Source organism: Canis lupus, chromosome 7 (genome assembly GCF_011100685.1).
Source record: "Canis lupus familiaris isolate Mischka breed German Shepherd chromosome 7, alternate assembly UU_Cfam_GSD_1.0, whole genome shotgun sequence".
Taxonomy (NCBI): Eukaryota; Metazoa; Chordata; class Mammalia; order Carnivora; family Canidae; genus Canis; species Canis lupus.
This window is the reverse complement of record NC_049228.1, coordinates 27108036-27128060: the sequence shown is the minus strand read 5'-3', so window position 1 is coordinate 27128060 and position 20025 is coordinate 27108036. Positions and strand designations below refer to the sequence as shown.

The 20025-nt window shown below is 45.2% G+C and overlaps 1 long non-coding RNA gene across 2 annotated transcripts; it reads left to right on the top strand.

Annotated features, from left to right (window-relative positions):
- The first annotated feature begins 402 nt into the window (after positions 1 to 402).
- On the top strand, positions 403 to 9535 carry LOC119872672. 2 transcript variants are annotated; one of them, XR_005361646.1, is made up of 3 exons: positions 403 to 1106; positions 2612 to 3149; positions 8869 to 9535. It is a non-coding gene; the product is annotated as an uncharacterized LOC119872672 (long non-coding RNA). The 2 variants fall into 2 exon arrangements; XR_005361647.1 differs by having other exon boundaries at positions 404 to 1106; positions 2612 to 3084.
- Positions 9536 to 20025: the final 10490 nt, after the last annotated feature.

The following is a 20025-nucleotide window of genomic DNA, read 5'->3' as shown; positions in this document are numbered from 1 at the left end:
TCACTCCTTTTCTCTCCTTTCCCTTTATTCCCTTTCACTAATTTTTATATTCCCCAAATGAATGAGACCATATAATGTTTGCTTCGACGTGGAGGGACCTGGAGGGTATTATGTTGAGTGAAACAAGTCAATCAGAAAAGGACAAACATTATATGATCTCATTCATTTGGGTTCGCCCTTCCTGTCTCACCCATTTGCTGGTCATCTCCGAGTGGATTCCGCAGAGGCGCTTCCACCGGCCAGGAACCGTGGCTGGGACTGGGGGCTCTTCCCCCCCCCCCCCCGAGGCGCCAGGCACCCTTAGGTCCGCGTGGTGGACCCGGCACAGCGGACGCTGGTCCCCCCTCCCGGCGGCCCCGCATCACCCTTAGGGGCGTGGTGCACGGTCGCGACCCCGCCTCCTCATAACCCGGACATCCGATCTCGGGTAAGCAGGTGACGAGCGGAACCGTCACCCTAGGGTCGCCCGCCTCCAGTAGCTCCACCTTGGGCACCGCCTCCTCCCATCCCTCACCCACGTCGCGGACGCTCTAGAGGAGGAAATCCTATAAAAGCCGGCGCCAGGTGGCGCCTGACACCCATCGGGAACTGGAGGAGGACAGATGGAGCTCACCTGCGGGTGAGGGCGCCCAGCCTGCAGCCCAGACTCCCGATATTGCCCTGGCCCACTTTGGAGCTCTGCTCTCAGCCTAGGGCAGGTGGAGGGCATCTGGTGCGGCTTCAGGGCGTCTGCCCTGGGAGCTCCCGGCTGGCACAGCAGGACCCCAGCAGCCCAAGAGAGACCTGGAAAGTCTGGGCAGCTGCTGGGCTGGGGGCAGACTCTACACAATTCCCAGGCTGAGCGTTGCAGACATGCGCAGAAAATTCCCCGAATACATCAGCAGGCCCTGGGCAGAGACTGTAAAACCAAAATCATGGATTTACTCATAGAACAGCAATGGATGAATTGTTTTTATCCTATCATTTCAAGCAGAGGATGTCCTTCTGAGTCATGCACACAAAGCTCAGGAGGGAGGGAGGAGGTAATCATTACACTTGACCACACGAGAGCTTAGACAAAATCCGTCTCCGCATATGCCGCAATGAAGTCCAAAGACAACAATCAGGTATGTAGAACATTGGTACAAATGCACATGTGGCGATACCAATACCGATTTAGGCATTACTTACCTTAATAAAAACTATCCCCAAAAATGGAGGGGGAGGGGGCTAAGAGTCATTCACTAAATAAATCCAGTTTCAGGACACTGTACAGTGCAACAGTATGACTCTGTGTGTGTGTGTGTGTGTGTGTGTGTGTGTGAGAGAGAGAGAGAGAGAGAGAGAGAAGAGGTAAATGTCAATGAAGAACTGTTCCATAAAATTAAGAGAGAAAAAAAAGATGTGGAACTTCCTTTGGTGTTAAAAATTATTTTTCAAGTACATGTATTTGTCTTTAACGAGGTGGACAGGCAAAGGAACTAGAATCACTATAGCAATTTCAAAAATAAATGGGAATCAAGTCACTCCTGGTTTAATGCTTATTTATAGAAGTGCTAGAGATCATATGATATTGGCAGACAGAGAGATATGTTGATCAGTGTAATCAATACCCAAACAGATTGCCCAAGTCCAACCAAATTTTGGCAAATGTGCAAAATCCATTCATGGGAGGAAAGATGGCCTGCCTCTCCATCACATTGGAGGACAGTACTCAGACATCCACAGGCAAAACATACAAGCAGGCAGGGAAGCAGGCCGCAGACACACTGACAGACAAAGAAACAAAAATCCTTTACCTAAACACTCATACATCATACAAAAATGAACTCGAAATGGATCGCATACTTCAATGGAAAATGAAAGTAGAACATACTGTAGTAGGATGGGGGGAGAATTCCAAGAGGAAAAATTGGGGATCTAGAGCTAGGCAGAGATTTTAATACCTAACACCAGATATGTGATCAATGAAAAGAAACAGACATTGGAAGTCATCAAAACTAAAACCTAGGCTTTGCAAACACTGTCTGAAGAGGACCAAATGACAAAAAACAGACAGAGGCTTGGGAGGAGGAATAGGTGAGTGAGGGGGAAGGTTGAAAGGGAGACACAAAATAAGGAAAATCTCCTAGAGGTTAGAACAGGGTCACTAGGTGAAGGGAAGTACAATCCGTTTACATGGGAAGTCTGGTGCATGGCCAAGGTAAGGAAGAAAAGGACCAAAATTTTAGGTTTAGAACTTTTTAAATGTTGTGTGTATGAGGCAACCAAGTCATAAAATCAGCTGGGTGGTTTTTAAATCTAATTCTGGATGGACATGAGATATGGGGTTTATAAGCTTAGAGTTCATAATTGATCACCCGCTATTATTCAAAAACCTGTAGCAACAATAGACAGTCTTGGGCCTGTCAGATTGAAGAAGCTATGATGCCACTATAAAAATTTCAGGCATGAAGAACATCATATTTTATTTTATCAACACCAGATGACTAATATTTAGCCTAGCATGATGCAGGAAAATTATGCATGGGGTGATACTGACATAATGCCCATCATAACTATAGATTTCCCTGAGTGGGAATAACAACAAGAAAGAATTTAAAATTTATGGGGTACTATCTTTATTTTACAGGCATAGATCTGCTGTGCATCTTCCACATTACCAATATCCCTAAGTGGGTCAGTGTAGCAGGGTGCCTGCTGGCCATAACATTTTGACTATAGCTCACTCCTGGATACCATACTCATTGCAGCCATGGATACTCTTCCAACAGCTCCAGCAATAGCAATCGTGCCACCATTTTGAATTAAAATGCCATCTTCTGATTCAGATACAACTCCAATGTCTGTGACATCCTCTGCCTCCTTTATGGATCACCATCCTGGTCAACTTCTTGCAACTCAGGACTCACTGGCCATCACTAAGCCCAGCCTCACCACCCCACCCACACTGTTACCGTCAGCACCAACCACTTGGTGGGAGACCTTCAATTAATGGAGAAACCAGATACATAGGGAACCTGATGAAGCAGTGGAAACCCTCACTTCAATCTCCACAAGAATTGATGACAGCTGTGAATTCTGCAGTTACACCAGATTTACCAGGTGCTTGACAGTGCTATGCAGGCTTGTACCCAGGTTCTTTATGATAGTGATCTTTCCTTGGAAACGTAAGTTAAGCTGAGTAATTTAAGAAGGTTAACTTTTGGTCATTTGGTGACTGGATATGGTACTTTGTTAAGAGTTCTTTGTGATGCTTATAAATTGATAATATTAGGAATACAGTTGCTTAAACAAACTGGCATTTAAATTATGGTATAAAAGAAAAAAATAAATTATGGTATAAAAGAATGTGCATCAACAGAATAATTCTCCCAAAATATGACAGTGTTCGTGATTAAGACTGCAAGGGATGTAGAATCACAGGATAGATTGATACTTTTGTGTACTTCGATTTGTACAGGGAATTAAGTTCTTAATATTCATTAGGATGTAAGTGAAATCATGGAGTGAATGGTTGTGTATCAAACTGGTGATTTCAAATCCACTTATTTAAGACAAAGACAAAACAAGTTGTTTTTTAAAAAGTAAAGTTGTTGGGATATAAAAAGAAAGTTGTATCAGGATGTCATCATCTTAACTGTTCTAACGCACAAGAACACAGTAGTGCAGCTGCAGAGAAGCCTTGTTGGGAGCTAACCAATGAAAACGCGTAGAAGCAACTGTTGCTGGGGCACATTTAAACTATAAATATTGAAAGTTTGGGAGGATCCTCCAAGAGTGTTCAGTCTGGGCAAGGGTACATTTTGCTTTTCTAAAATAGCTGTCTGAAGTCCTTGGGGCTATCAGCTCTCATCCTTAGCTCTGCTAAACGGGACTCGTTCCCTGGTAGTGGTGAATGCTGAGCAGCCACCTCATGAAACAGATCAACCTGCCCACCACCACCACCTCCCACGTCCCATAGCGACGTGCCTTGAAGCTGGACAGGAGCGCTCAGTTGCCTAAACCAAGTCTCCCCGGTGTGAACTCACATAATGATACACATTAACTTAATGTGGATTTGATTCTTCCATTTCCCTTTGCCTGCGACTCCAACAATAGTTTGGAGTATGTTATTTGTTTATCGCCTCATTGAAAGACCATATCCTGCATGCAAATGGCTTGTGAAATAGAGTTAAAATAATTGCCGGCAAAGAGAGGCTGATTCTCTGAGCACTAATTTGCTTCCCAAAACAGGGAGCACCCCTGTTCCAGCAACCTCGGGCAGGTCCCCCGTCATTGGAATGGCCTCAAGCTGTGGAGAGCCCACAATGCAAAAATGTTCCCTGAAGTTCCTTTGGATCCTGGGGACTGGCAGTGCCCACTGGGCCAGTCACTGCTGGTGCCTCCGCCACACTCAGGGCTCCCAGGAGTGTCATCCTGGAGGGTAGCCCCACCTTCCCACTCAGGCCTTGCCCTTGCCAGGGTGTCCAGGCTCCTCAGGTTCTGGCTGCGGGTGACCTAGCATTTGGGGAGGTTGGACCTTGCCACGAGGCACACGCCTCCCAGCCCCCAGAGCCTGCCCTGGCCCCAGGGGCCTCTCCAGACACCGGGCCTGTTGCGGGTCCCTGGCTCCCTGAACCTGTGGGGCTGGCTGGAGCTCCATACCCCCAGGCAGCCTGCTGAGGGGAGCCTGGCCCTCCAGGCCTGTGGAGTTCTTGGGGGAGGTGGCCACCCCCAACCCTGAAAACACTTTCCCCGCCTGGCCGTTCTGAATGGGCTGCATCATTCCCCCTTTGGCCCCGCAGCCTGCTGGGGCCCGGTGCTTAGCAGGAAGCAGGTCCCCCGGGGTGTGTCGGTGAACCCTACCCGCGGAGGCCAGACGGGGGCCCAGGTGCCCTCCAGCACTACGCTCCGGGGAGCGAGCCGGCTCGGGTAGCTTGGGGCTGGGAACGCGGCACGGGCCTCGCAGTCCGGACCGCCAGCGGCTGACCTGGCCTCCCCAGCGGCCTCCCCGGTCCCTGGCTCCTCTGCATTGCGCGGCTCGTGCACGAGCAAGAAGGGCCGCCCCCCGCGCGGGTGCACCGCCGCGGCCCTCCAGGCCTGGGGAGCTCTACCACCTGCTGACCCTGCTCCGAGGGTTGTTCGGCGGCGACAGCGGGAAACCGGCGACCGCCGTCCATCGGGACTGACCACCTGGCCAGGTCTCGGCCTACCTCCCTGCGATCCTCCCAGGAGGGCAGCGCCAACACTCGGTTCGGCCCCAGCCGGACCAGGCAGCCCACGTCCCCCCAACTCTGCCTAATGAGGCATAGGACCATTGGCAGGGAGGGGTTAAGGCTCCGAAAGAACCAGGTGCCAGGGACCCCACAGAGCCTGCTCCGGTGACCCGGCTCTCCCGGTATCCAGCCCCCCTAGGCCAGGTCCCTGGGTCTCCAGGTCGGCCAGCAGGGGGCGCAACCTCTGGAAAGGCCCTAAACCCTGAGTAGCCTCAGCCAGGAGGAGCCCACCCTGGCAAGACAGGTTTTTGAGCGGCCAAACATTATGACTGGCCCCAGTCAGTCCCCCTTTGGGCCAGCTGCCTGATGGTGTCCCGGGCTTCTCCAGCACTCCAGGCTCTCAGGTGAGTCTCCTCGGAGGGGACCCCGCGCATCCCTCCTGGCCTAAGCAGCTCATGCCCTCGGGCTCCCTTGCACATCAGCGGATGCTAGGCCGGGAAGTAGTCAGATGACCCGCACTCCACAGCTGGCAGCGCTGACCAGGTCCCCCCAACCTTGGCCTCTTGCAGTCCCGTGGCTCCCCTGCTAGGCGTGGCAGGCAGGAGGGTCGTGAGCACTTAGCTCACCGATGGCAGCTGTGGACATCAGGTCTGTCTAGAAACTCCTGCAAAGCCTCCAGCCTGGAGCTAGCCCACCCCTCAAGAATCTTTCTGAAGTGGCTCTTTGACCTAGTCAGTCAGTCCCCTTTCGGATTGGTGGCCTACTGCGTTCTCAGGCTTCCCTGTGATCTGTTGTCACAGGTGCCCTTGGAGACTGCTAGCCCAGTAGCCAGCCAGCGGGTCAGGTGTCCGCAGCTTTACCTTCAGAGGGAAGAGGTGCGTTTGTGCAGGTTAGGGCTTGGAACTAGTCATCTGCTTGGTGCCTCCCACAGCCCGCTCGCGTGGCCTGGCTCTGCACACAGTTGCCCTGTTCCGTGGGTCTGGTGTCCCTGCTTGAGTTCCTTGTACATATTCAGGACACGGCCTGCATCCAGTATAGACCAGTCGGGGTCCTTTACACCTGTACAGCTTCTCCTGATGCCAAAGCCCCTGCATGGGCCACTGGGTGGAGTTATCCCACACCTGGAAATCATGGGAGGTGGCATCTTTAAACTAGGAGCCGTCATTGCACTTTGGGACAGGCTGCCTGTCCTGATCCTGGGCTTCTGGAGCATCACTCCCCCCAGGTGTCTCGAGGTGGAGGGTAGTTCAGGCAGGAGGGCCCTGCAGTGTCAGTACCACCCCACCTGTCCCTGGCAAGCTCTGCCTTCTGGAGAATGTGGTATCTGGCTTGGAATGAGGCAGATGCCAGGGACCTTAATGAAATAGCCTGTTCCTGGGGCCCCTAGATGGCTCAGTCAGTGAAGTTTCTGCCTTCGGCTCAGGTCATGATACCTGGGTCCTGGGATCAAGCCCTGAGTTGGGCTCCCTGCTCAGTGGAGAGCCGCATTCTCCCTCTCCCTCTGCTGCTCCCCCTGCTTGTGCTCTTTCTCTTTCAGTCAAATAAATAAGTGAAATCTTTAAAAAAATAAAATAGCCCCTTCCTGTGAGCCAGCTTCTCCCTACAGCTGCTTCAGCTGCTTTTTTCCAGGCCCACGGCTCAACAAACTAGAGGGCCTGTGCAGATGCATGCAGCACTTGATCAGCCTCGCCGGAAGCAGTGCAGGCTTGTGAGGTTCCAGGAAGACATTGTCCACCAGGTTGGAGGAAATCCTCCCTGGGAAATCTTTCTGAGCCTAAGGATTTTACATGTGACAGTCAGTCTCCGTTTGCACTGTCTGACAAGGGGTCCCAGGCTTATCTACCTGCCAAGGCTTCCAGATGTGTCTGGATGTGTCTTATTGGAGGGTAACCTGACCATTCCTCAGCCTGCCCTGGCATTGGAGTCCAGATTCTTCAACTCTGCCCTCAGGGGGTATGGAGTATAGGGCTTGGAATGAGGCAGAGGCCAGGGACCCCTCATAGCCTGCTCTTGTGACACAGCCTCTGCTCACAGCTGCCTCCTTCCATGTGCCTGACTTGTCAGACCTGGGGAGCCTGGGCAGGTGCATGGCATACCTGTTCATCCAGCCTTGGTCTACAGGAAACGCTGCAGGCATCTGTAGTTCTGAGAGGACCCTTACTATCTGAATGGCCTCAGGACGGAGGGCATCCACACCAGTAAAAATCTTTGGAGGCAACAGTTAAACTGGCCACAGTCAGTCTCCATTTGGACTGCCTTCCTGAGGGGGCCCTGGGATTCTCCAACAATCAAGGCTCCCAGATGGCTCTTCATGGAAGAGTGCATGACCATCCTGAGCCCCCCTCACCTCTGTCCACCTCTACAAAATTTCCGGAGTCCCTAGTTCTCGATTCAGGGATTATGTGCATACTTTTTAAAGATTTTCTTTTTAAGTAATCTCTACACCCAATGTGGGGTCCAAATTCATGACCCCGAGATCATGAGTCACATGCTCTACTGACTGAGCCAGCCAGGTGCTCTGGGACATGGGGCATTTGTGGAGGTTAGGGCTTGGAATAAGACAGGTGCCGGTTTCTGCCACTAGCCTGCTACTGGGACCTCGCCTTTCCCGACACCACTTCGTTGCAGATGTCTGACTCACCTTACTTGCAGTGCTTGTGCATGAGCGGCACTGTGCTCTTTGCAGCTGGCCTTGGGATACCAGAGGGTATCTTGGCCCATGGGCTTCAGAGAGGACCCCACTACCTGAATGGCTTCATGTTGGAAAGAACCAACCCCAAACACTTCCTGATGTTCTGGCTTCAACTGTTGACTTACATCCCCCCACCTGACTGACTACTTTTTTGGGTCACTGTGTTTCCTAGCAACAGACCTCCCAGAAGTTCCAGTTTAAGCAGGAAGCTCAATGAGTTTTTCTGGGAGTATTGCTAGTCACCCTTGAGGCTAGCAGGTATTTGGGGATCAGCCTGAGCTCCATATTCCTGGATGGCCCTGGCAGCCCATATCTGATTTTCATGATTTGGACTGCACAGGGGCAGCACCTGTGGGTTCTGGGGCATCTGGGACCTGGATTAGGCCTGCATCCCAAGAGGCTTGGCCCCAGAAAAGGGCTACTGCCTAATTCCAAACACCAAGGTACACACAACAAGGTACCAAGGCTTATATTCCCCCAAAGGCACTCTGCACTGCCTTGCCACAGCTGGATTGGGCAAGATGGGTGGGGTATCTTCCAGGATGAGACTCCTATGAGCCTTCATTGCTGCTGACAAAGGCAAAGGAAAATGGTGTTGCTTGTATGTCAAGTGGTTCTAACATGTAAACTAGGGCCCATTTCATAAGGGCCCCATGTTTGTCCTTATTGGAGGAAACAATGAACTTTGAACTGTGCCAGGCTGCAAATGTTCCAAGGACCCAGCACAAACACTTGCAACTTGGTACAGTAAGGGCTTTCTTAGGGATAGCCAATTATACTCAGGAAGGAACCAATTATACTCAGCCAAATTTAGGTTTCTGCTACCATCAAAATTCTTTGCAAAAAACACATGCAAACATTTTGTCTTTAAAAGCCCTTGACTTTTGTTCTCTGAGGGAGGCTACAATTTGGGTTGCTGTCCATATCTGTCCTCAGAATTACAGTTCTGAAACCCCAAATAAATGCTTTTGTTTTACTCTAGCTTTGCCTCTTTTTTAGGTGGACATTTCTCATGGCAGCAGAACCGGCATCCAAGCTACATTATGCTTCAACTTCTACACACTGTTGGATTCAAGCATGGCACCTACATGAGCACTCTGTGGGGCTGCGGGTTCCCTGGAGAGTCCTATAGGCTCTGAGCCTTCCTCCTTGGTTGACATTCTAGCCTTTCTTTGGGTGTCTTTTTGGTGCCAGCTTTTATAGAGCAGTAACACTTCTCTGTCTGCATTCTGTTCCAGACGAGTGCCCACAGGGGAGAAACCCTTCCCTGGCCAGACTCTTCCCTGTATGGCTTCTCACAGAACACTGACACTTTTCTAACCCATAGTTTCTATAGGGGATTAACACTTACATCTGGACTATTCCCTGAGGATGCTCTGGAACTTCCAATGTCAAAAATGCTACCTAGAGAGCAGTCCCCATCTGGGACTCCAGGTGTTTTTATGTGTAGGTATGATGGATCTTCTTCCTGTAAGCTTTGGACTATATGATGGACCTATATTATTAAGTGATTAAAATTGCAATGGCAACTTTGGGGATCCTTTGAAATTCTAAAAGTTGGGGATCCCCGGGTGGCTCGGCGGTTTGGCGCCTGCCTTTGACCTGGGGGGCGATCCTGGAGTCCCGGGATCAAGTCCCGCGTCGGGCTACCGGCATGGAGCCTGCTTCTCCCTCTGCCTGTGTCTCTGCCTCTCTCTCTCTCTGTCTATCATGAATAAATAAATAAATCTTTGAAATTCTAACAGTTATTTCTTTGCATGCATAATAAGAAAAGGGATATAACACCAATCAAAATGAATGGGAAGCATATTTTCAGGCCTCCAAGCAATCAAGTGAATTGTAACTCACTTTGTTACCAGTTAGACTCCAAGACCTGACCTTTACTGCCTACCTGCTGGTCCTCACAGACCTTTGTCCCACATTTTCCCTTAAGCTCTTCTTTCCAGCTTATCTCTGAATTCAGGCAAATGGGAAGTGAAACGGACCCCTCAAGGGTTAGTGACTGCCCTGATAAGACCTCCAGTCAGCGAAGACCACCCAGACCAGTTTGAGCTTAATCCCTGACTCAGGCCTCTGCAGATAGAATATGAAGTGACTTCTAGAATGACCAACAGCTGCCTTTACCTCATTATAATACTAAAGTCTCAGCCCAAAGAGGAGCACAAGCCTCATTCACAAAACATACAATGTGTGTAGAGTCATGGCGCTTGTGGGACCTTTTGCCTTCCTCTCCATTCCTATCCAAAAATTCATCCCACCCTATAGGAGAGGAAACCATCCACCCTTGCTGGGGAAGTCAGGGCTTTGGAAGCCATTCCCTGTAATCTCTCTTCGCTGCAAATGAAAGTTTTCTAAGTGCACAGCTCACATGGTGCAGGCTCTGTAACTCACCAATGGTTCAGTTAACATCTCACATGGGTTGGGTTACAGCTTCCTAACAAGAAAATAACCATAGGCTCCCTAAAGCCAACTCTGACCTTTCCCAGAGACTCTGCAAAGTAGAAAGCTTTCTGGAGCTCCTGCACTGACCGTTGTCACCACTGCTACCATTTCTTTTCCTCTTCCCTCTTCTCCCTATTTTCTGCCCCTACACCCCAGCCTGGGTGAACTTTCAAACTATAACAACAACCTTGAAGTTCTTCCAAATCCCCTATTAATTCAAGCACCCTTGAAGGTAAAACCTAATGAAGGAGGTGTAGGAACTCCCTTAGTTCCTTGTAACCCTTAAACTAAGGCTGAATTGCAAACTATTATCAAGGAATTTCCCAGTGCCTTTGAAGACCCTCTAGGCTTTGCTAAAGAGTTTAACTTGATTGCTCAAACTTAGAAACCTGGTTATTCTGACCTCTACCAACTTATTCACATGCCTGTAGGCAAAGACCATGTTGGAAAAGCTTTAACTTAGATGAGTCCACTTTAAGGGGTCCCTTAAAAAAGAGGATTTCAGATCTCTTGGAGACAATGGAATACATTCTTTGGTTGATATGCAGCAGCTCGTAAAACTCAAAATGACTTCAAAAACAGTTAAAGGATATTTACAGCCTGCAAATAAAAAAAAAAAAAAAAACAGTCTTTAACAAAAGACTTGATTGAGGAAGTAACTTAGTCAATCTACCAGAAATTAAATTTGCAATTTTATTTCAGTTACTTATGGTCATGCGCGCACGCACACACACACACACCCACATCACATTCGTATGTCTATGTGTGTGCTGGGCCATAAAATATATATTTCTTGCTGTGGAATGATCCCACATACTTGAAAGCCACTGCTCTTATATCACAGTAAATTGACCTACAAGAATCTGTGCAGCCAGCTGAAAAGGCCAATATAAGCAAACCACCCTCTCTGTTCTGTACACACAGTGATAACTCCTCAAGGCCGAACCGTAATCACTGGTGTAACAGGCTCATACTTTGTTGACTTGTTTGCAGCCAAGCAGCAAATTGATTTAAGACACTTCTACTCGTAACTATCTGCAAGGCTGGGAAGTCTGATGATGGCTTCCCATACACCTATAGCTTTGCCATTCATTCAGAATTGTCCCATTTCTTCAAATCTTTATTTTGCCTATCCAACTGAGAGCAACGCTCTTTAATAATATTCTGAGGATCCTGTTGACCCTGCCTGTTTTTTTATTCTCAGACTAACAAAGCAGTGTCAGGATGAATCGATAAACAAATGAAACTCTTACTGTAATTTCCAAAAAGTGTAAGGTTAAAAGAATATTGAAAAGGGAATTTAAGTAGTCAAGCAGAGACTGGAATGGATTTATATAAGCTGAAGAGAGAGTTTTAATATCAAAAGCACACTGGTGCATAATTAAAAATTTGGTTTTCTTTCTGTTAAAGGACAAGTATTCTTGGATTATATGGGTCTGCTCTAAATAAGAAATTGTAAATCATGTTTATTTATCTTTAGGTGATCGTCTTCATCACGTTTGATTACTCAAATACACGGAGTCTTCTGGATATTAAGAGACCTAAATTTCACTTACAACTATGTGACCCTTTGTATTTGCCTTCAAAATCTTTTCTTGTCACTTGGTCACCTAGATAATGAACCATTATTTCATAATCATTTATAATCTTATTTGATCAAGTATCTAAAACCTTTTGATTTTTGACAAACTTCCCCAAATCAAATTCTAAATAAGTCTTTTGACCTAAAAATAAACAAGTTCCTGGAACTTCTCAAAAGATTTGCTCCTTCTCCTTATAGAAAGGGAGATCTTACACTAATTAGGGTTGATATGTCAAATTATATGGGAAGCATAGTCAAACAAAAAGTATTCTAAAGGGGAGTAGAAGGATGGGTGATGGACATTTAGGAGGGAACGTGATGTAATGAGTACTGGCTGTTATACAAGACTGATGAATAACTGACCTCTACCTCTGAAACCAATAATACGTTATATGTTAAGTAATTGAATTTAAACAAAAAATTTAAATGTAAGAAAAAGTGATGCTAAAGGAAAAAAATAAAAAGTGATACTAAGCCTTAATGATGTATTTCTATAAGGATATGTTCTAAGTGTTCTAGAAATTTATGCAAAATTCCTAAAATTCTAATGTCCTGGCATAATGTTATCAGTCATAACCTTATCATTAACTTAAAGTGTTATGTGCCACAGAAATAACCAAATTTATTTGTTAATTCCATCATAATGAATTCTCATAAGATCTCTAATATTTGCTATTTCAAATCTTTTACAGGTAGTTATAGTTTTATGTGCTTCATCTTCAAAGTGACTCATAAGAAAGACTTAGATAAATATGCTAAAACACAGATTTTATTAAATTTAAAATCATAACATTGAACTTAGTTATGAATACATAACTCAAAATTTCTAAAACATGAATGGAAAAATAATTGCTTTAATGTTTTCTTTTCCAGACTGAGAGGACCTTTATTCTTTTCTGCACTAAGCTATCTATAACCTCTATCAATTTGGTTAAAGTATTTCTTTATAACAACAAAGTTTGAAACATTTATCATTTTCTCCCTGCCTGATCCCTCCAGAATTCTGAAATGCTTATTAAATATTTTCATTTTTCAGAACAATGTATGTATTTGTATAAGTCCAATAAGTATCTATGGGCTGCCCAATGCCCCTCACCCCTGCCTCTTTGATCCACAGCTAATAAAAGGGGATATATCTGACACCATGAAGGCTCCTACTGCTTCTAATGGCTTCTATACAAAATAACCATGCTTTGGTAAAGCCATCTTTCCACAGTGTGTCTCCAGTAGATAAAGACCTTAAATACTACGCCATATCACCTGGGGACTTCACTTACTGGAACAGGCATCTTCAGAAAAAATCTCTACCATCCCATTGGAAAGACACCTATCAAGCTGTTGACTAATCCTTGTGCTACCAACTTCCAAGGAATAGACCATAGGATTCATATGTCACATCTAAAGAAAGCACCAACCCTAACTGAATCTGCGCACCAACTGGTGACCCAAAAGTAGATTTCCAGGAGTTGCAGCCAACAACAGATGAAGGAGACAATGTTCCCAAGATGACTGGACCAGATGCGTAGAGCTCTTTCCTTGCTGCTCCTTACTTTGTTGTTACTATTGTTTTTCCTCTTTCTCTTAAAGAGATAATGCTCTTATCTGCATTTATCAGTGGATTACAAAAGGGGGAGACCTCTGTGTTACATCTGTCACCAGAAATTCAAATCTGTTTGTGAAGTTGGAAATCCCTGGGTCCTCCCTACAACCAATTGCTCTAGTCCCAGTGGTGCTGCTGATTAGCCCCACAGCCTTTATGTGTTACCTATCAGGTTAAGTTGCTAGGACCAACTGTTCCCATACCTTGTTTCAACCTTTCCCAGTCATAACCATACTAGTTCAACCACATACCTTGAAAAAAGAGTTGTCAGCAGTGAATCCATTTTGTACTTTGGATTCCATTTTGTTAAAAATATGGAACTGTACTAACCTTGGTGAGTTACAAAAAAATAGGTTATTTGCAGAAAAAAGACTTTCTGAGGACTGTACAAACTATGCTTTTCTTAGTAATGAATGAAATATCCTTGATCAACCAAGGAATGATAACAGATAAATGTACCCTTCAATCTCACATCTTATTTTTCTAATCTCAATTCTTGATAAACTGATGTAAGTTTTCTTTTTTACTTCCTTAGATCTGCTCTATTGCATTATTAAATTTATTAAGCCCCTTAGATACTTAATGCAACATTCTTTTTTTCTTTAAGATTTTATTTATTTGAGAGAAAGTAAGTGAGCAAAGGAGAGGGCACAGAGGGGCGAAGGGGCACAGGAAGAGGGAGAAGCAGACTTCCCCCTGAACAGGGAGCCCAACCAGAGGCCCAGTTCCAAGAACCCAGGATCATGACCCGAGATGAAGGCCTAGGCTTAAATTAAACCTACTGGCCCACTTAGGTGCCCCCTTAATTTGATATTCTTAACAATGTACTAGTTATCTGGATCATTATGCAGAATGTCCATGAGATTTTTAGAACATTAATATTGCTAATTACCCTTAATATGCTCATATGCTCGGTAAAAAAGTTCCACTTAATACACTGGTGGTTGTGGAATCCAGAACCTCCACAACTACCAAGATTATGACCACTCAACAGGTTGATTCATTTGAACCAAATGGCTTAACAAAGCTGCAGAAGAGGAAAGTGCCTAAGCAGAATTTTCTGACCGCTGCCTTGTTGCTCAAACATGGCCTAACCCTAGTGACGGTGACATCTTGAATTGACTATCAGACTTAAAATGCCCTCTGACGTGGCACATAACTTTCTGGGACTGGTCCATCTCAATGACATGGGCCTAAGCAAATCTATAGTTGGTCAGCAATGCTTTCAGAGCAAGGCTTGATCAAAAGAGGAAATGTGAAAGGAGAAGTAAAATGGAGTCTCTATGCAAGGGGTTTTAACATGGAGATGGGAGACCGTTAAGGAAATGGGCCTTATCCATGTTCTCAGGGAATAAAACTATAAATGCTGAACTGGGCTAGACTGCAAATATTCCAAGGACTTGGTCCAACATCTGCAACTTGCTGCAGTAAGAGCTTTTGCTTAGTGACAGCCCTAGCAACCAATTATTCAGCCACAGTTAGTTTTCTGCTGCCAACAGCAATCAAAATTCTTGTAAACAACACATAAAGCATTCCCTTTGTCCTAAGAAAACTAAATGTTCATTACCTGGTGGGGGACACATTTTGAGGTGCTACCCTAATTTGTTTTCCTTGAATTACAAACCAGACTTCCCCAAATAAATGTTTTTCTTTTATCTTAGCTCTGCTTCTTTTATTGGTCTATGCTGTAGAAGTCAGGGATTTGAACAGACAATAAGTGTACATGGGGACTAACTTTCACCCACCATACCTGCTGCCTCAGAGTGATTTCGGGAATGGGTTCTCTCCTGTCTTAGGCCTATGTAGGTGATGCTGGATGGACCTAGCTCCCCAGAGCTAGAGGGCTCCAGCTGCCCAAGGCTTCCTAACAGGATGTTACTGTGCACACACACTCTGTGGAGCAGTTGCCGTGGATCTAGAAGAGGGCAAGGGTGTGGAGAGGTTGAGTCACAGAAGCAGGCTCTTGGGGGACAAGGCCTATGCCCAATTGCAAGCAGTGGGGTGCATAGCTGTGCACCTTCCCCTTGAAGGGGGGCTGGAGGATACAATACTGCTAGCCTATTGCCTGGCTGGTGAGTCCTCCAATAGAGAGAGTTAAAGTCCTAGTGGAGAGAGATGCCTAGGACTCCATCAAGTGGTGGAGTCCAGGTGGTGTCTGATTGTTGCCAATACGCAGGTGCTGCCTGAAGAGTGACTTGGACCATGAGTGGGCTCCCTCCCCAGGCTGCTGGAGAGGCTATGGTGCCTGTGCATGCAGTGCACAAGTTCAGAGTTGCCAGAGATCTGGAGCAGAGCAAGGATCTGTAGGCTTCCATGGGAACAAGCTTTGCTGGACAAAAACTAGGCCCAATCACTAACTATGCAGATGTAGGTATTCCCCCCAACATAAAACTAGGGGATACTAGACTGCTTTCCTGGGGCAGGGCATTGAAATTTTTCAATGAAACACTCCTTGGGAGCCCCAGAGTACTGGAGAAACCCTAGACCTGATAAGGACGCAAGTCCCAATGGGGACTGACTGTCGCCAGTCTGAAGCACCACCTTAGTTTAGGGTGATTTTCAGGGAGGAGGTCTATGCCTGTGGTTATGGTTTGCTGCCTGTTACTCTGTTAGCAGTCTTCCTAATGGGTACAAGGTAATACATCTGATTGTGGTTTTGTGTTGCATTTCTCTAGCAATCAGTGATGAATGGGCATCTTTTCAAATGCTTGTTGGCCATTTGTATCTTCTTAGGAGAAAAGTCTGTTCTAGTCCTTTGGTCATGTGTACTTGGGTTTTTGTGGCTGTTGTTAAGCTGTGGTGCTTTACACATTCTGGACATTAACCTCTTATTAGACACATAATTTGCAAAACTTTGCCCCACCCCACAGGTGGTCTTTTTACCCTGTTTAGCGTTTCCTTTGATGTGCCCAAGTTTGAATAAATCCCATGTGTGTATTTGCTTTTGTTGCTGTGCTTTTGGTGTCATATCCAAGAAGGCATTGTCAAATACAATCTCATGAAGATTTTCCCTACGTCTTCTGCCAGTTTGATAATTTCCCTTCTTACACTTAGGTCTAATGCATTTATTGTTAATTGTTTACATGGTGAAGAGAAGGTCCAGCTTCATTCTTTTGAGAGCAGGTATCCACATTTCCCAAAGCAAGGAGTTCGGAATTTTTGAGGTTTGTAGAGCAAGCCAGTGTGTCTGGGATTTGGCAAATGGGTGAGTGGTGAAAGAGGGAATTGGAGATGCAGGTAGGCCCTGGATCCTAAAAGTTGATAGCACATGCAGAGTCTTGGTTTCATTCTCAGTGTTTTGGAAAGCACTGGAGAGTGACATAAACAGATTTAGACTTTTAAATGATCATTGTTTTCCTCCTAGAGTCAATCACAGAATTATCATAGGACTGAGCAATTCCACTGCTAGGTATTTATTCTACATAACTAAAATTGCACATTCATACAAACACTTGCACAGCAACAGTATTATAGCTAAATGGGTCAAACCCAAATACGAATCTTTCGATGAACAGATATATACCACACATTGCATATCCAAACAATGAAATATTTGTTATTCAGCCAAGAACTGGAATGAGATATTGTTACACGCTCCCATATGGATAAACCTTGAAAACATTATGTTAATTGAAAGAAGCCATCCACAAGAGACCACATCCTCCAAGACTCGTTTTTCATGAAATCTCCAGAATAAGCAAATCAATGGAGGCAGAAAGTAGATTAGTGATAGAGGGTAGGGGAGGGGGAAAATACAACTAATGCTAATAGGTAGGGAATGTCTTTTTGGTGTGATGGAGAGGTTGTGAAATTAGATGGGGGTGATGGTTACACAGCTGTGAATATATTACAAACCATTGAAGCGTTGATGGGATGAGCACTGGGTATTATTCTATATGTTGGCAAATTGAACACCAATAAAAAATAAATTTATTAAAGAAAGAGAAACCATTGAAGCGCACATTTTTATTTATAATTTTTACATTTTTAAATTTAGATTCAATTTGCCAACATATGGTATAACACCCAGTGCTCATCCCCTCAAGTGTCCTCCTCAGTGCCCCTCGCCTAGTTACCCCATCCCACCCACTTTGCCTTCTACAACCCTTTGTTACCCAGAGTTAGGAGTCTCTCATGGTTTGTCTCTGTCTCTCTCTCTCTAATTTCCCATTCATTTCCCCTCCATTCCCTTCTAATCCCTTTCACTATTTCTTATATTCCACGTATGACTGAAACCATATGATGATTGTCCTTCTCTGATTGACTTATTTCATTCCGCATAATACCTCCAGTTCCATCCACCTCGAAGCAAATGGTGGGTTTTGTCTTTCCTGATGCCTGAATAGTATTCCATTGTGTATGTGTGTGTGTGTATATATATATATATATACACACATATATATACACACACATATATGCATATGCACACACTATATATATATATGTATATATCACATCATCTTTATCCATTCATCTGTTGAAGGACATCGTGGCTCTTTCCAGCTTGGCTATTGTGGACATTGCTGCTGAGTATTGGGGTGCAGGCGTCCCCATGTTTCACTACATCAGTATCTTTGGGGCAAATGCCCAGTAGTGCCATTGCTGGGTGGAGGGGTAGCTCTATTTTTAACTCTTTGAGGAACCTCCACACTGTTTTTCCAGAGTGGCTGTACCAATTCGCATTCCCACCAACAGTGCAAGAGGGTTCCCCTTTCTCCAGTCCTCTCCAACATTTGTGGTTTCCTGTCTTATTAATTTTTGCCATTCTCACTGGTGTCAGGTGGTATCTTATTGTGGTATTGATTTCTATTTCCCTGATGGCAAGTGATGTGGAGCATATTTTCATGTGCTTGTTGGCCATGAGTTTGTCTTCATTGGAGAAATTTCTGTTCACATTGAAGTGCACCTTTTAAATCATGTATTTTGTTTGTGAGGTATATCTCAATGGAAAAAAATGTTATTATATATACTTGAAAATCCACTGTAACTGCTGAGTAGTAAATGGATTGTGTTGGGCAGGAATAGTGGAGGCCATTAGGCAGAGGACTGGAAGGCAGCAAGCGTGATGAAATTCACACATTGAGAACTGTTAGATCTTTGATTCCAAATTTCATGTATCTCTAAGCTGTATCATTTGGCATCATGAAAGGGGTATAGATTTAGTCATTTAGGTGCCCCTTCCTGCTGTCTAGCTCCAGAAATACTCGGGCCATATTTTCTGAGGCCATTTGTCTGTTGAGTCTTCAACCACTAGAGCTGCTGTTTGGAGGCAATTGCCGCATACTGGGGTAAACTCATTCCTTCTCTGTACCAGAACAATCAGCTTAAAGATCTACTGTTGGAAGACGGGATGGACAAAGGGCAGTGAAGTGTTTTGGCCTCAGAAATTGAGATTCTTCTTAGGAAAAGACCTTCTTGCACTCTTAAGTCATGAAAAGTTTTTTAGTTTTAGTGAAGGATTACATAGGACTCCTTTGTTCGACTACCTTTGTTCTCCCGGTTTCTTTCAAGGATCTCAATCTGAGTGGTTAAGTATATATATATATATATACACACACACACACACACACACACATATATATATATATATCTTGGTGGGAGCACTTAAGGATGTTGTTCATTAAGTACTATTTAAAGTCCTTCTCTTTGGTGGTAGAGAAATATTTTGTTATGGGCAGAGGATAGAGACTATCCAATTAAAATGGGATACATAAAATGCTCATGGTACATGTGCTGAGCACTAGAGTTTAGAAAAAAAAAACAATTTGGTTTCCAAGGTTTGTTTTTTTTTTTTTTTCTTCCTGCAAAGGAACTCTAGTTTAGAATTATGGAGAAAACATTGTAATAGTAATCTTTCCCAGTATCCGGGCTGCACAAAACAAAGTTAAGAAGCAAAAACAGGCCTTGGGAGACTCCACAGTAGGGATCTGATGCACAGAGCACAGGCCATCATCCTTGGCACCATCCCTCACCATTTTTAGTTTTCAAAATATTATGGCCACTGGCCCCAAAGATAAGCAGCTTGCTGTATGCTATGCCCTTTGCTTTCCCCCATTAAAGTAGATATGCGGTCCACCCATTATCAGGATAAGAGTCACCTACAGATGTCCACAGTGACAGAAGAAACTATTAAACAAAGGGAATCCTGGGAATCAAATATAATACCAAGGCAGGCTGGCTAAATTCACTCCATCATACATAACTGTTTAATTTTTTCAAAACCAATAGAGTTTTCCCTCAATTATGTGCATGTGTGTCCATCCCATGAATTCACGTTAATGTGTAAGGGGATTCTCGGCAAATTGCAAGTGCTATGCAAACTAAAAAGTACGATTATGATTATCTTGATATAGGAATCCAATGTCAGCTTGAGCACTACTTCTCAGGTCAGCAAGAATGCCTTCAAGAAAGTGCTGATGGGGAATCCCTGGGTGGCGCAGCAGTTTGGCGCCTGCCTTTGGCCCAGGGCGCGATCCTCTAGACCCGGGATAGAATCCCACATCAGGCTCCTGGTGCATGGAGCCTGCTTCTC